The following is a 19,189-nucleotide window of genomic DNA, read 5'->3' on the forward strand; positions in this document are numbered from 1 at the left end:
CTGCAAACCAGTTATACCAGATCTCAGCACTGCTGCGAACAATAAAGTGGCAATTTGACATACAAGTCCACTAAACAAGTTGTTGGGGTTGGAGATAAAATCAGGCAGTGGCCCAAATAAATCATGGTCTGGACAAAAGGGAGTATGTACATCCCCATCCATATCCAGAAAGCAAACTGCCTCAACATTCTAAAGAAAACTAACAATTTGAAAATTTTAAACAACCCTTTTCCCTGACCAATCATCACAAAGAAGGTTTCCACCGTCATAATCTGAATACATTAATTACCATAAAAAGAAATCTTAGTTATACTGATGATATGTATCCCAGCTGTCAATGCTTTTCCTTCTAGGCCCTCATTAGTAAATATGAGCAGTTTACCAAGAATCTAAAATATGTAAGTAAATCAATGGATGCAATACAAGATATCTAGTTGAACAAACTGAAAAATTCACGCTTGCACAAACAGTTAATACAGGAAAGAAAATATAAATTTTAATAATTGTAGTTAGTACTTTCAACACTCTATTGAGATTGATGATGTTGCACACACAAAAAGGATATGAAATAACTTATTAATTACACAACTGGACTTTATAGGGAGAGCAAGGAGGTGCAGGCAGGTCTGAGTGGCAGGCAGAGCAAGCTGGTGGTTTTGGTTTCACTGTGGCCAGGAATTGGGGCCAGAATGAGGGATCAGGCAGTGGTTTCAACTTCATGAAAGCACCAGGAATTTTTTTCACTTTCCCATTCTTGAAGAAGGGAGAGTACATGGGGGTTTTCTTATTGGCTTGTTCAGATTTAAGGTAAAAGGAGAAGGTGGATGGCTCGAAAACTGTTTATGATTAAAACATCAAAAATGCAGTCTTCCTCTTTATTACAAAAAAAAAAAAACACAAAACACCTGCAAACTTAAAACAAGATATTTGCAAAAACTGACAATGAATTAGAATTAGAATATCTAATAATTCCTATGGATCTATTTAAAAAAAGATAAATTACCCAACAGGCAAAATATAGGAACTGGTATTTAGGCAAAAAGGTATGATAGCTTGAAAAGTTTATAAACCTTATAAACATATGAAGATATTTTTTAAAAACTCAATTGTAATCAGGGAACTGTAAGATAAAATCATAATGTGTTTCTTTATAAGCACCTTAATGGCAAAAATTAAAAAGACAAAGATGACTAAGAGAACAAAGGGAAGTCCTTTACTCAACAAAAGAATAAAAAATAATATAACTATTTTAGAAAACAATAGGTCTTTACCTACTAAAAATGAATATAGAGGGTACCAAAAAATGTATACACATTTTAAAAAAGGAAAAAAAAAATGTATTAAGATTGTAATACTCAATATATACTGATAACAAAAGATGAATACAAGTCTCTGAGGATGGAAACCAGACATCAGCATTTATTTTTTTTAAGGCCCTTTAGGTCACTTCAATATACAGCCAGGGTTGAGAACCACAGCCTAAAAGAAACTCTTGTACATATGTACTAGAAGATATGAGCAGTTGTTCTTGTTACATTTTTTAATTCTAAGAGGGGTAAAACCCAAAAAACTAAAGTTCAATTATGGAATGCATGAATGTAGAGTGATACGATAAATTGGACTCATCTCTTTTTGAATGCCATTTACTTCTGCTTTCCCATGGACTTGTATACCCACCTACATGTCATGTTAATATCTATTTCAATCCATGTCCTAAGGAAAACCAGTATCATTCATGTTATGTCATTATATTTAAGCACTCTTCCACACTTAAATTTAGAAACGAAACTATAGACTCTCCTGGGCCAGAGCTCGGGAACATACCCTCTACTATGTGAAGAAATCGGATTGCCTGTAAACAAAATGAGCCATACCAATTGAATACAAGTATATTAGTGAGGGCTCAACCAGTGAAACAAAACCAGTAGGAGATATATAAGACAGTTAGGGTTTCCAGGCAGGAATTCCCGCTCATTCTCAGAAATTTTTTTCGCTTTCCCATTCCTGAATCCCAAGATATAAACTGTTTTCTGTTCTCCATGATGAATCGTTGCCACAAAGTGATGGCTGATACTACCAACCACCTGGTTCAAGGCGCCGATTTTCCCGATTTCCCAACCAAATTTTCTTGGGATTCAGGAACAGAAAAGCAAAAAAAAAATTCCCAAGAACCCCTAGCAATAAATAGGAAAAATGTTTAAGAGATACATTGTGAGTAGTACGTTTATTTCCCATTGTGGGTATTACTGGGTTCAAGGAGCCGATTTCCTGACTAACATTTCTCAGAACTTGGGAATGGGAAAGCAAAGGTAAGTCCTGAGGAATGGTGGGAATTCCCACCTGGAAACCCTATAGATGATAGATAGATAGATAGATAGATAGATAGATAGATAGATAGATAGATGATAGATAGATGATAGATAGATAGATGATAGGTGATAGATAGATAGATAGATAGATAGATAGATAGATAGATAGATAGATAGATGATAGATAGATAGATGATAGATGATAGATGAGAGATAGATAGATAGATAGATAGATAGATAGATAGATAGATAGATAGATAGACAGACAGACAGATAGACATATATAGTAAGATATCTTTTGCAGGGAATTGTGTTATGAAATTGTGGGGTTGGCTAGGCTACTTAAAAATCCTTAGGTCAGGCTGTCAGATAGGGCAGGCCGTAACGCTCCCGCACAGGATGAAATTGTAGGCAGAAATTTCTTTTTCCTCAGAGATAGAAGCCTCAGCTTTGCTCTTAAGGCTTTTCAACTCACTGCATCAGGCCCACCCAGTTCATCTAGAATACTACCCCTTACTTAAAGTTAACCAATTATGGACTTTAGACACAGCTGCAAAATAGTTTCACAACACCTAGATTAGTGTTTGATTGAATAACTGGGGAGTGTAGTCTAACCAAGTTGAAAAATAAACCTGACCACCCCAAATATCTGAAAAGTGGAAGTTAGGTTCAAAAAAATCCAATTTATGACTACAAAAAAGAGAAAACCACGATTTTCACTGATGTGGCCTAAAATAGTCATTTACATATACCTAATATGTTGGAGATGGCAACTAAAATTTTCACATAATTTTACTTTTGAGTTTCAAATCTCTCATTTTCAGGGAATTTAAAAATAGTTTCCTGTGTTTGTATGTATTTTACTTTGAACTATCTATTCATGTGTTTTCTTTGATTTCTTACTGAGATTTTTCTAATCAATTTAACAGATGTGTATATGTAAGTGAAATGATCCCTTTGATTGTGATATATTTTGAACATAATTAGAATTTTGACATGGAGAATTTTTTCTGTTTTTACATTATTAAACATTTAAATATACCAAAAACTTCTAGACTGTGTATCCTACTCTAGAATTATGGGGGGAAATCCCTCATTACATTTCCTAGAAAATTAGGATTTTGGATTTATCTGGAAATTCTTCTTTGCATAAATGGTGAAATCAGTACCAAATTAGTGCCTCAGCTATCAACATTATTTATTGAATAATCCTTCTTTTTCAGAATAACAAACATAGCTATCTTTAGAATATAGGAAATTCCTCTATAGCTTTGGTCTATTTCTACACCCTCTGTTCTTCTTTAATGAACCTATCACTTACTTACGAGTAGCACATGGTTTTCATTTCTTTAGATTGATAACATATGCTATTATCTGGACATGCTTGTTTCATTTTTTTAAATTCTTCTTTATAGATTATTTGTTTTTCATGACCTTCATTGTATTTTCCATAAATACCCACATATATGTAACTGTCAATGTTAACTTTATTTCTGTGATTATTTTACTTTTGTCTTCTAATTATTCCCTAGCTTCTGTTTCTCATGCTATATCTAAATCGGTGGTCTCACGCTATCCTTTTTTTTTTTTTTCTTTTTCAGCCATGAGTTCCTGCTTGTTTCATTAAGTTGTGCTCATTCACACTGGTGCTTTTAATCAGTTACCTGATCATTGACAAGTTTTGGGGGTAAGTTTTCTTTATCCATCATTCATTTTGGTATATGTTTCATTCTTGCTTTCTCTTTTTTCCCTTACAGTATATTTGCACATTTTTTATTATTATTATTATTACTTGCCTTTTAAAGAAAAAAATCTTTATCAATATGTCTAGATTTTTATCAGATAGATGCTGAGCAAGATTACAAACTTGCAAGAATTCTCTCTGGGTTGTGATACAGGTAGTCTTCATGCCCAGGTTGTTTTAACTTTATTTCTTTCCATTCAAAAAAGATCTCCAGCTACAGTGCTACGTTAAATGTAGCATCTTTTTCCATGGCACATTTCCAATGCACTCATTTTTTGCCTTTTCTGTTACTCCATGGGAAAATAAAATAAAACAAAACAAACAAAAACCAAATCAAAAGAAGCCCCATGCTTACTTTTCAAAACAAAGATTGTTATTTTGCTCCTCAGAGTAAGCACTGTGCTCAGTCAGCTTGATCCAAGAATTGTAGTCATAACAGCCACTTTCTCCATTTTCCCAATACCTGTGGCAGTCCTTTTTAATATCTGATTGTTAAGCGTTTAACAGCTATCCTTAGTTTAATCAAATGTAAAGCTTGCATTCCTATTATGTTTTTTTGTTGTTTAATTCTAAAAAAAAAAGAGAAGATGACATTGTGAAAACAGATATTTTCAGGCTCTTGTTACTCAGGCTCATGTTATTCAGGAACGGCCACAAACATAGCTGAGTGTGATCTATAAAAGCATAAAACTAAACTTTCTTTATATGAGAGTTTGTGTTTAATTACTTGCTTCCATACCTAAGAAAAAATTAAGTAATATAGTACTTTGACCTTCTTTTACCAACCTTAGGCTATGACTCTACAATAAGAACATTTCTATAAGAATTCAAAGATTAATACGTCGAGTGTGACCCTCTGTGAAAGACATTGTTCAGTGCAGCACCGTTCACCCTGGCTAAGAATATTAATGAGTAGCACCAATGAACTGTATGGTTACTACATACCAAACACGAGGCTACATACTTTATGTACATAGTCTTGTTCAAAACTTAAAAATGCCATATGAAGTAACAATTATTATTGTCATTTTATAAGAGTAGAACATCAAGGCAAAGAGATGTCTAGTAATATTACCGAGGCCATGTAGGAAGTAGCCTCACCAGAATTAAAACCTGTTATATTCCAAAGCCTGTAATCCACACTACTCAGTCTACAGAATATCCAAATACTTTTTAACCATCTTCAAAATTGCTTCCATTATTTCAGTCACTTGGAATCATAATATATAGACTCAAAAGACATACTAGATTTCTGGGGGATTTAATTCCATGATATAAATACCACAAAATAGTTATTCAAAGTAAAATTTATGACTTAAAACAGCTCATACTAGTATACATCCCAAAGTGAAACTTGCATGTTTTACCTTAGAGTAAACTAAAATCTATCATTTTATGTTTCTCACAGTGCTTTAGTTCTATTCAGTGTCTATAATGAGAAAAGATTATATACACACACGTATATGTCATATATTTAAGCAAATATTTTCTTTTCTCTAGTTTGAACATCTTTAGTTTCTCCAAATATTCCTCATATATGAGGTAACCATATAACTTACCACACGAGAAAACTTTTGATAATAAAAGGGAACATTCATCAGCCGATACACTGGGGAGATAGGAGCAAATTGAGAAAGTCCCAGACACACTCATATGTCCTTCCTTTTATATGTGTAGTGATTTTTGGTTTCTTTTATAGGCCACAAATTCAATTATACAAAAATGTACACTGACTTATTTGCAATTTAGATAACATATTAAGAGCTCTTATTAATAACATACAAAGAACTCTTAAAAAGTGATAACAATGGAAAAAAGGATAAAATGCTATGAGTTGATAATCCACAGAAAAAAAATACATAAAATGATAACAGATATATTTAAAAATGCTAAAACTTTCTAGTAGTCAGGAAAGTACACAATAAAATATCTGTGAACAGTCATTTTTACACCCACAAAAATGACAGAAGTTATAAAAGAATGATGAATCTTATTGTTCGCTGGGATGTAGGACAATCTACATTATGGGTGATAATATAAAGTCTTACCGCTTAAAAATTAAATTTAGCAACATCTATTACAATTCCTTTACACATATTAGCAATCCCATTCATAGGATTCTATACCATAGAAATGTGTCAGTATATAAAAATATACACATAAGAATTGTTTGTAGTTATAAATACATAGAAACAAAATGATTGTACTCCATTAAGAGAATGGTTAAATAAATTATAATAGATTCACACTATGTAATACAAGACTATTAAAAAATCAATTGTATTTATAAAAGTTGTTCTGTAGTACTTTCCTTGAGGTATTATTGAGTGAGATGGGTCTAGAGGAGTATTTATTCCCTCATATTGAGGCTCTGAAGACTCTTCAGAGGATACAGCTGAGAAGTCAACATCAAGATAGCCCAGATGTATATACTCTGGAGTTAAATTTCTATTTTGTTTATTCCCACTCTGATCTTAGCTATTTCCATCCTTCTGTATACATGGATTTGTTTCTTCTTTTTCTCATTCCTTTAGTTTAGCTTCTGGTTTTGGTGTAAAAGGATGAAGAAGAAATTTACCTCTATGGTGACACCAAGAAAAATCTGGAAAATGTAAAAAGCATATTCACCTATTGAATTATCTAAGAGTGGTGGATACAAGAAAGCCTTGATAGACTGATTTCCATAGAGGCCTTTCTAGGCAACAGCTTCTGGGCAAACACGAGGGCCTGGTCTAGACAGTCCTTCCAAAGACCTAAACACTATATCCAAAAGGGAAAAGAACTGGCAAAATACTGGCAACTCTTAAGCAGGCAGGAATCATTGGATTCTGAGAAACCCCCAATGAAACAAAATTTTTCTTGGTATTAGAATTTTCCTCATCTCACTCCTTCCCAATTTTGCTGAGATAAAAGCAGAGAAGTTGAGACTGAAACACAGAAATAATGTACACATTTTAAAAATTCTAATATCCATTCTAATAGTAGCAGGAGCCAGTAAATACAATGGGGATACCTTTGTCTAATACTCTCCTGACTCCTCATTTGAATTCTGATATGACAAAGGGAGTAGCTCCTCTACAGCAGTGGCAGCTGGCAGAAACCAAAGACTGGATGTTTTGGGTGGGGCTAACCAGAAATGAGCTTAATCTTAAAGTTATAACTCCATCCATCTAGGTTATTCAACAATTGGTAAAATTGGAAGGATCACTTTCTCACTTTAGACACCAGACACAAAATAGCTTGCATGCTTTGGGAAAACAGCACAAGAGTGTGCCCCAATATTCCTGGTTCTTCTACATAAAGTGTCTGGTATGCCATAAAAGAATGATGAGCTATGTGAAGTAGCAGAAAATTGGACCCCATAATCAAAATAAAAGTTAAAAAGAATCCAATGCATGGATATCCTAGATGTTTTAACTGGTAAACATGAATTTTAAGGTAATTATACTAAATAAGTACATGATTTACAGGAACAGAAAGTATGGATAAATAGGAGATATCAGCAAAGAAAAGAAAACTATTAGAATATATAAATTCTAGGATCTGTAAATATAAAATGGGCCAAATGCTAGAATTAAAGACTAGAATAAAACTCATTGCAGAGGAAATGATCAGTGAATTTAATGACTGTTGAATAGACATCAACTTAAAGAAATTACAGAGAGGATAAAAAAAATGGAAAAACAACTGATCAGAATACTAATTACCAGTGGGGAAATATCAGGCAATCTAACATACGTGTAATTAGAAAATATATCATAGCTAAGTAGCGTACATCCCAGGAATTCAAGGTCATATTAACATTCAGAAACCAATGCATGCAATCTATCACATTTAAAAGAACAAAGGAGATAAGTCATATTGTTATCTTCACAAAGGCAAAAAAGAAACATTAGGCAAAATCTAACACTCAATAATTAAAAACCTCTCAGGATCTAGAAATAGAAGAAAACTCCCTCAATCTGAAAAAAATCTGTGAAAATTTTTCAGCTGACATCAAACCTATTGATGAATTATTAGATATGTTTCACCACCACTAATATTGTAGAGAAGGAAAAGCAGTGTACTCTTTACCTTTTTTATTCAACATTGAATCTTGAGCTAAAGGTCTAAGCTAGTGTATTTAAGGAAAAAGGAAAGGAGGAAGGAAGGGAGAGAGGAAAAGGAAAGAGGGAGGGTGACAAGGAGGAAGAAAGGAAGGAAATGAGGAGGGAAAGAGAGGAGGGGAGGAAGGAAAATTTTTCCCACAACAAAATTGTTTACAGTGAAATTCCTAACAAATACATTTAAAACATACCAATATTATAGGTGAATTCAGCAAGGTCTTAGGATTCAAGATCAATATAAAAATCAATTGTATTTCTACAAAGCGGCAACAAACAATTGGAAAATTAAATTTAAAAATCAATACTATTTACATCATAAAAAAAATACAACACCTAGAGATACATCTAATGAAATCTGAAGAAGTCCTCTACTCTGACATATAATTTACTGCACACTAAGAGAAATTAGAGATGACCTAAATAAACATTGTAAAGATATCAAGTCTCTCCAAATTAATCAAAGATTAATTACATATATATATATATATATATATATATATATATATATATATATATATGTTAGTATCACCACAAATAAAAAATATAAAGTACAAGAAATAATGCAAAGGTAACTACATAAGAGGATTTCCTTCTTTCTAAATGACATTGTTTTGTTCTATGGCTCTGTACTACCCATCTCATCACCACCAGCAGCACCACCAGCATGCACGCATTTGCCATTGGTATTCAAGAAAGAATGTTCATTAGTTATAGGACACTTACTAAAATATTTTAAGTGCATCTCTTAAAAACAGAATAAAACCTGAGGTTATATGAAGCAAATGGACTTAGGAGAGCACGTGAAATTGAACTGCACCTTTCTCTTCTAAGGCAATGCAATGCTCTTAAACTGAAAAACGGGGGTAATATGTGCAATGTGGAAATCTAAGTTCTTCTTACGCCAGTTAAAATCTTCCCCAAACATCCAGGAACTATCTATACACATTCCCCCTCCCCCCAGCATCATAGAGCTATCTCACTTTTCTACTCTACAAATCTGGTACAGTTCTGATGGAATATATTTATAGTTTATAAAAGAAATAAAGAAATAAACCCATAGGCTCTCTTTTATTTTTAAGTTTTGTTTTTCCTCATTAATGCTTTCCATCTCATTTCTTACTTTCTTGCTTCAGCACTTCAACTATGTTTTTAAACAGTGTTTCAAAGGTTGTAATTATGGTCATCATTAAATAAGAGTTCCTTGAAGTTTAGAGAATTTAACTAACTAGCTCAAAGGACATGGCTTCTAAGTCATCTGCCTGACTTTTGCACGTTATTATGACTCACTGTTTCCCCCACATTAATCAAAAAACTATATGTAACAGAAATAGCTAATTCAATCACATCCCTAGAAATATCTAAAAAATGTGTTATCCCATTCAAAAAAAGAGGTATAATTGTTGAAGATAATATCAAATTATTAAACATTACTTTATTCATATGAAATACTTATGAGTGAAATATCTCACATAAATTAAATTTACTGAAAATTATTACTTTAAATGATGCTTTTCATGTAACAATTCTGGATGACAATCTTCTTGTATGCTTGTTTCCATTACAGGATGGTAGAAGAGACAATTGAAAAGTCCTCCTAGTAAAATACAACTGTATCTTTGTTGAAATTCAAAAAATAATAACAATATAATTTATTGCATCATTGAGTTCACTAGAAAGTAATTTAAATCTCTAGAGTCAAACTCTTATAAATATACAAATATACAATAGTTGAAACCAGGGACGAAGCAGTGACTGTTAAGCAAATAGTAGTGATCATTAAGACAGTGTAGTTCTAAGAGTGAATGCCAACACCAGCACTGTAGTGATCAGGGCGCTAAGCCTTGGGATTCTAAGACTGAAAGGCTGATCTGAGATTCTCGCATTAAACCAAATGTCTTAAGGAAGGATAACAAGGGACTGTAGTGATCCCAGCTTCTGATGGAATCTAACATACAAATTCTCCATGGAGAAAGACAAAGACTCTTCCAGGTTTCCAGTGATAAAATATCAAAATATGTATGCTTATAATAAGAAAATTAATAAACACAATTGTAAACTCACGAGTGACAATATAAAAAACAAATTACATATTTACAAACACAGAATTGTAAGAATCAGATACTGAGTATAATTTATGGTATAAAACAAATTCACAAAGTAAAAAATTAAATAAACTTTAAATTTAGAGCAAGAGACTATCAAAAATAGCCATAAAAATATGGAAAAGAACTTCTAGAAATAAAATATAAAAGCGTTGAAATTAAAAATTGAATGGATAGCTTAAAGACTTGATTAGAAAAAAATGAATAAATATGATGGTAAACTTTAAAGGATTATCTAGAATGCAGTATATTGAGCAAGGAAATGAAAACTATAGAGAAGTTAAGAGAGAGGACTTCTAGTCAAGATGGCGGAGCAGGTAAATTCTCACTCCCTCCCACGACCATGTCAAAATTACAGCTAGATAATAGAACCAGCACCCTTGAGAACATCCTGAAAATTAGCTGTACAGAAGTCCTATAATTATGAATATAAAATAAAATGCCACCTCAAGACTAGTAGGAGGTGGGAGGTGTGGAGATGCAAAATGGGCTGATCCCAAACCCACATGTGCCAATTAAGAATCAGGAGGGATATCTCAGATGTGGAGGTCCCTCCTGAGAAGCAAGCTGTTCCAGCCTCACTTCAGACTCTCAGCCCAGACTCCCAGAGCATCTGGCTATAAAAATCAGTGAGGGTTCCACCCAGGTGGCTGCTTAAAGGGCCTGAGCACAGACTTACTTACAAACATTCTCCCTAAGCTCCAGTGAAGGGATAGCAGTGCAAAAATAGCCAGGGACATATGGGGAGTAACTGAATTTTCTAACTTCAGGGCAAGGCTGGAGGGGCAGCTCTCTGTAGGTGCCACTATTCCATTGTTAGCAGGTGTCACTATTCCTTTGTTGAGCCCTCCTCCCACCCAACTTGCAAGAAAAGGAAGATGCCAAATCTGAGTCTCTATCAACCTAACACTGCTCATCCAATCATGGTGCTTCTCTAAGACCCTCCTCCACCCAGCTGGTGCACCTACCCAAGACTCTTTCAGCGGCTGTCCCTCACAAGTGCCCACCTTGGCCTGTACTGCAGACTTCTTAAAATTTCTCAAAGATTCACAGACCCCGAACCAGCAGCAGCTGGCCTTGGCATGCCTGTATCTCTTATTAAGCAGCCCCAAGTCCAGCACTAGTGGCAGTTAGACTCAGTTTGCACCAGAGCCCCTCCCAAGTGCTTCCAAGCCCAGCAGAGGGAGCTACCAACCACAGATCACTTTGTAGCTCCTACCAGGTGTCCCCAGCGTGGGCACAGGACCTGGTCCTGTACTGTAGGCCCTCCCAAAAGGCCCCAGAACCAAGACACCCAGTGGCCATCTTCAGATCAAAATAGAGAACCGCACAATTAGTCCAAAAATGACACACCCAAAAGATGGACTCATCAGACACCAGAGCCCCACTAAAGCAAATCTCACACCATGAAGTCAGTCTCTGCACAACAGCTCATGCACTGTAGTGACAGCCAATCCTCACAGCCAGTCAACCTGAGGGTTAATCCCACTCACTGATGTATGAACAGCAATCCAGATTCAACTACAACAGGAGGACACACAGAACTCACACAAGTGATGCTCCTGGAACATTGGCTCAGATGACCAGAGAGACCATGCCACTGGGCCCCACCAGACACCTACTATATAAGGCCATCCTGCCAAGACTGGGAGACATAGCAGATCTACTTAATACACAGAAACAAACACAGAGAGGCAGCTAAAAGGAGAAAAAGAAACATGTCACAAATGAAAGAACAGGAAAAAACTCTAGGATAAGAACTAAATGAAATGGAGGCAAGCAGTCTACCAGATAAAGAGTTCAAAACATTGGTTATAATGATGCTCAATGAACTTAGGGGAAAAATAGAGGAACTAAGTAAGAACTTACACAAAGAGATGAAAGAAACAGTCAGAAATAATAAACCAGTCAGAAATAAAGAAAACAATAATGGAAATAAAGAATATATTAGATGGAATCAACAACCTTATGAAGCAGAGGATTGAATCAATTCTGGGGAGGACAAGATAGTGAAAAACACAAAATTGGAATAACAAAAAGAAAAAGAATTTAAAATAAAACAAGGATGCTTTAAGAAACCTCTGGGACAACATCAAGCATAACAACATTTGCATCACAGGGGTACCAGAAGAAGAGAGAAAGTAAGGGACTGAAAATCTATTTGAAGAAACAATGATAAAAAAAAACTTCCCTGATCTGGTGAAGGAAACAGATATTCAAGCCCAGGAAGTATAGAGTCCCACACAAGATGAACCCAAACAGGCCCACACCAAGACACATAACAATTAAAATGCCAAAGGTTAAAGACAAATAGAGAATCTTAAAAGCAGCAAGAGAAAGACAACTAGTTACTTACAAGAAAGCTCCCATAAGACTGTCAGGTGATTTCTCAACAGAAACTTTGCAGGCCAGAGGGATTGACACAAAATATTCAAAGTGATGAAAAGTTCAAACCTATAACCAAGATTACTCTACCCAACAAGGCTGTCATTTAAAATCAAAGGACAGATAAAGAGCTTCCCAGACAAGAAAAAGCTAAAGGAGTTCATTACCACCAAAAAAGTATTAGAATAAAATTGAAAGGGAGAAGAAAAAGGAAAAGAAGAAGGAGGAAGAAAAGGAGGAAGACCAAAATTATGAATAATAAAATGGCAATAACTATATATCTATCAATATTATTTTAAATGTAAATGGATTAAATGCTTCATTCAAAAGATATAGGGTGCCTGAATGGGGAAGAAAACAAGACCCTTACATATGCTGCCTATAAGAGACCCACTTCAGATCAAAAGACACACACAGACTGAAAGTAAAGGGATGGAAAAACATATTTCTTGCAAATGGAAATGAAAAGAAAAATCTGGGGTAGTAATACTTATATTGAACAAAAAAGACTAAAACAAAGACTATAAGAGACAAAGAAGGACATTATCTAATGATAAAGAGATCAATTCAGCAGAGTATATAACTCTTGTAAATATTTATTCATCCAACATAGGAGCACCTAAATATATAAAGCAAAAATTGACCAACATAAAAGTACAGATTGACAATAATACAGTCATATTGGGGGACTTTTAACACACCTTTGACATCAAAGGACAGATAACACAAAATGAAAATCAAAAAGGAAAAAGTAACCTAAAATAATACATTAGACTTGATGGAGTTCACTGATGTCTTTAGAACATTTCACCACAAAGCAGCAGAATATACATTATTTTTAAATGCACATGAAACTTTTTCCAGGAGAAACCACATGTCAGGCCATAAAAGAACTCTCAATAAATTTAAGAAGATTGAAATCATATCAAGCATCTTCTCTGACCACAATGCTATGAAACTAAAAATCAATTACAAAAAGAAAACTGAAAAACACAAACATATGGAGGTTAAGTAACATGCTACTAAATAATGAATGAGTTAACAATAGGTTTCAAAAATAAAAGATAACTCAAGACAAATGAATAAAAACATGACTCAAAAAATCTATTTCTAAGAGGGAAATACATAGCAATATAGGTCTACTTCAAGAAACAAGAAAAATCTCAAATGAACAATTTAACCATACACCTAAAGGAACTAGAAAAAAAAAAAAACCAGCAAACAAAACCTAAAGTGAGTAGAAGGAAGAAAATAATATAGATTAGAGCAAAAATAAATGAAATACAGTCTAAAAAAAGCAATACAAAATATCAATGAAATTAAGAGCTGTTCTTTGAAAAGAAAAACAAAATTGATAAACTGTTAACCAGACTCATAATAAAAAAAGAGAAAAGACCCAAATAAATAAAATCAGAAATGAAAGAGATGTGACAACTGACACCACAGAATACAAAAGTCTATAAGAAAATACTATGAACAATTCTATGTCAACAAACTGAACAACCTGGATCAAGTCCTGAAAACATACAATCTTCTAAGACTGAATCAAGAAGAATCAGAAAATCAGAACAGACTGATAACTAATAACAAAATTGAATCAGTAATCAAACCTCCCAGCAAACAAAAGTCCTGGACCAAATGGCTTTACCGATGAATTTTATCAAACGTTTGAAGAAGTATTAACACCTATCCTTTTCAAATTATTCCAAAATATTAAAGAGCAGGAAAGGCACTTATGCTCATTTTGCAAGGGCAGCATTACCCTGTTTCAAAAACTATGTTAAGGCATTACAAAAAAGAAAATTACAGGCCAATATCCGTAAACATTGATCAAAAAAATCTCCAACAAAATAAGAGTAAAACCAAATTCAGCAATACATTAAAAAGTCCATATACCATGATCAGGTTAAATTTATTCCTCCAATGAATGATGGTTCGATATCAGCAAATCAATTAATGTGATAAATCACATAAACAGAAACTAAAATAAAAATCAGATGATCATATCAATAGATGCAGAAAAAGTGTTTGACAAACCCAGCCTCCATTTATGATGAAAATTTTCATCACAGTGGGCAGAGAGGGAACATATGTAATACAACAAAGGCTGTATATGACAAACCCACAGCTAACATACTCAGTGATGAAAAGGTAAAAGTGTTTTCTTAAGATCAGGAACAAGACAAGGATACCCACTTTCACCACTTCTATTCAACATAGCATTAGAAGTCCTAGCCACAGCAATCAGAAAACAAAAAGAAATAAAAGGCATCCAAATTGGAAAAGAAGAAGTAAAACTGTTTTTATTTGCAGATGACATGATACTCTATGGGGAAAACCAGAAAGATTCCATCAAGAAACTGTTAGAACTGATAAATGAATTCAGGAGGATACAAAATTAAAATTCAGAAATTGGTTGCATTTTTACATACCAATAATGGATTCCCAGGAAAAGAGATTAAGAAAACAATCCCATTTATAACTACATCAATAAAAATACCTAGGAATAAACTTAACCATGGAAATAATAGTTATATAGCTATATCAAACCATACTACAAAGCTATAATAATCAAAATAGCATGGTACTTGCATAATAATAGACACATAGCTCAATGAAACAGAACAGAGAGCCTAAAAATAAACTCACGCCTATACTGTCAATTAATCTATGACAAAGAAGGCTGGAATATACAATGGGGTAAAGAGAGTCTCTTCAATAAATGGTGTTGTGAAAACTAGACAGATACATGAAAAAATGAAACTAGGCCACTTTCCTACACCATATATAAGAATAAACTTTAAGTGGATTAAAGACTTAAATGTTAAGATCAAATCTATAAAACCTCTAGAAAAAAACATACACAGTAAACTCTCTGACATTGCTCTTAGTAATATTTTTTTGGATACGTCTCCTTGTGCAAGGGTAACAAACAAACAAACATAAACACGTGGGACTACATCAAACTAAAAAGTTATTGCACAGCAAAGGAAACCATCAGCAAAATGAAAAGACAGCCTACTAAATGGGAGAAGATATATCTGGTAAGGGGTTAATATCCAAAATATATAAGGAACTCAAACTAGTTAACACCAAAAAAGCAAACAATTTGATTAAGAAATTTGATTAAGAAATAGGCAGAAGACCTGAATATATGTAGACATTTCTCCTTAGAGGTCATATAGATGGCCAATAGATATATGAAAAGATGCTCAATGTCACTAATCAGAGAAATGCAAATTAAAGCCCAGTAAGATATCACCTCCTACAAGTCAGAATGGGTATCATCAATAAATCAACAAACAAGGGTTGGCGAGGATGTGGAGAAAATGAAACCTTTGTGTCCTGTTGGCGAGATCCTAAGTTGATACAACCACTATAGAAAACAGTATGGTGATTCCTCATAAAATTAAACATAGAACTACCATATGACTCAGCAATCCCATTTCTGTGTATTTGTGAAGAAATTCAAAACACTAATTCAAAAAAATATATGGATCCTATGTAAATTACAGCATTATTTACAAAAGCCAGGATACGGAAGCAACTAAAGTGTCCATGGATAGATGAATTAATAAAGAAGTGGTACATATATACAATGGGATAGTACTCAACCATTAAAAAAAAATGAAACCTTAACATTTGCAACAACATTGATACACCTAGAGGGTATTATCCTAAGCGTAATAAGTCATACAGAGTAAGACAAATACCATGTAATTTCACTATATGTGGAATTTAAAAATCAAAATAAACAAATACACACAACAGAAACAAATTCAGATATAAAAAACAAACTGATGGTTGCCAGATGGAAGGGGAGTGAGGGACTGGGTGAAAAATGTAAAGCAATTATGAAGTACCAATTGACAGTTACAAAATAGACACTGGGATGTAAAGTACACCATAGGGAATATAGTCAGTAGTATTGTAACAATTATGGATTGTGCCAATTGGATACGAGACTTATTAGGGGGATCACTTTGTAAATTATATAAATGTCTAAACACTGTGCTGTACACCTGACTGTAATACGATATTGAATGTCAGCTGTATTGACATTTTTTAAATTTTTAAATAAAGAAAAAATGAAGAAGAGATTCAGAAAATGAAATGAGAAAGTATAATATAATTGGCATTGAAAATAGATGTCCATTCAGTATATAGAACAGTTGATTCATGAATAGGCAATGATTAGAAATTGTCCAGGATTTATGAAATTATAAATCCACAGAAATATTAAGTACAAATGGAACAAATAAAAAACTCCTCATTTGTACATTCCACTGAAACTACAGAACACAAAAGCAATGAAGATATCTTAAAAGCAGCCTTATGTCAGAATGATACTTAGATATCTCATTAATGGAATGCATACGACACTGAAAATTTTCTTAGAAATGATGAAATGACAACGTGTAATGGGGTTCACAGAAAACCTCTCCTTTAAGAATGGCTGCCAAATGAAGACATTTCATATAAACAAAACTTTGAAGTTCACAAAAGTAACAAAATTTCACTAAAAAATTCTAATAGATGTAATAGAGAACTCAGAACAATTATGCTAGAGTATGATTTGAGATGACAGAAAGAGTGGTAAGAAAAGGAATTGGTAAAACTGCAGATAAATATAAACAATTTTTCAATATTAAGAGTTAATACTAGATTAATTTCTAAAATGGCCAGTGTTCTTCATTCTTGTCTGTATCTACGGCCTTTGCAATGTGATTTCAAGTTTTTCCCATTAAAAAAATGGAGACTACTTTCCAACTCCCTGAATTAAACCAGTGTTTTTGATTTACTTTAGCCAATAGAATATAGTACAAGTGAAGTGCCAGTTTCTAGCCTACACCACAAGAGACATCGGTGTGTGTTTTTGTTCCCTCTCTTGAAACTCTACCCATACCACACGAAGAAATCAAGGTTAGCCTGTTGGTAGACAAGAGACCACATAAAAGAGAACCAATGCACCTCTGCCAGTAGTCCGCTAACCCCAGGTGCAGAGACACCTAGCTTTTCCACTATTGATTGTGGGCACGAGTGCAGCTGAGAGCAAAACTACCAGCTGAGTCCATCAATTTTGGAACCATGAATTGTGAGCTAAATAAATGTTTTCAGTCAGTAGATTTTAGTGGTATTTGTCATTCAATAACTGCTAACGAGTACATTTGGATTAAAAACGTGACAGAAGTAAAACACTAAACAACAGCATAAAATCAGGAGAAGACCATCCTGCACATTAAAGGGTTCTCAGCGTCTAGTATGTTAAGTGTACTAAAAATTCCATGAATAAAAGATTATTTTTTAAAATGTACCATGAAATTTGAAAGTTAAGATGAAATGGTAAAATTCCTAAAATAATGTAATTTATAAAAAACTGATACAAGAATAATTATCTTCTTTAAGAAACTTTAATATTAAATTATTTTTCACACAAAGAAAATCCCAGACTCAGAAATCTTAAAGGCAAGTTAATCTTTCAAGAAACAAATAAATCCAATCTTACAGAGCACACAAAATGAGGAAACATTCTCCAAATCATTCTCTAATACTATGAATATGAGACTATAGAACCACAAAGGGTTCTGGATCGGACCACAAAGGGACTCTGGATAGAGCCAACCTCACTTAGGCACGTAGATACTAAAACTTCACAAATATTAGCAAAGCAATCTAACAACTTAAAAACTAATATACTATAATCCTGTTAGTAGATGCCATGATACAAAATGTCTTAACATAAAAAAGAATCTATATACACATTAAACTTTAGCCCTCTCTCAATATAGTCTCATTTTATATTAAATATCATCTGTATTCTTTAACAATTTATTTTCTTGCACATTTTTCTTATTGATCTAGGTTTACCATTATTATGTTATTACCCTCTACAAAAATATAGTGACATTATAGAAACTTTTGAGGTGTTTCAACGTTTGCTTTTATATTAAATGACCAAAATGACCTTCTATGAGTACACTGCTTATGTTAACACATGTGTTAATTATTTCCCTACCCTCATTTAGAGTTCTGTAAGTTTAAGTTGCTATCAATTTTTCACCCTCTAGTTGGCATACTGCATTTTCTTTATAATTTGCTGGTTGTAATTTGCAGTAAGACAGAAAGCCAAGTAACCAAGCATGTTTAACTGTGTTTAAAAAGAGTAAATTGCCTGTGAGTGAAGGATTGAAGTGGTTTCTCCTGTACATAAAGTTTACATATTTCAACACAAATGGGGTGACATATTATTTAACTATTCAATGTATCTTTACTTAATTCCCTTTAAAACTATTTTTCAGATTGCAATATAATGTATTTTTTATTACACTTAATCCATGCAGTAGAGGAAATGCAATGTAGAAAACAAAAGTCAGAATCCTTAGTATAAGAGCAGAATTGTGTAACCCCAAAATACATACATGGAAGTCCTAACTGCCAGTACCTAAGAACATAACTATATTTGGCGTTAGTACCTTTAAAGATGTAATTAAATTTAAATGAGGTCATTAGAGTGGGACCTGATCCATATGACTGATGTTCTTA

The sequence above is a fragment of the Rhinolophus hipposideros genome (genome assembly GCF_964194185.1).
Source record: "Rhinolophus hipposideros genome assembly, chromosome: 5".
Lineage (NCBI taxonomy): Eukaryota > Metazoa > Chordata > Mammalia > Chiroptera > Rhinolophidae > Rhinolophus > Rhinolophus hipposideros.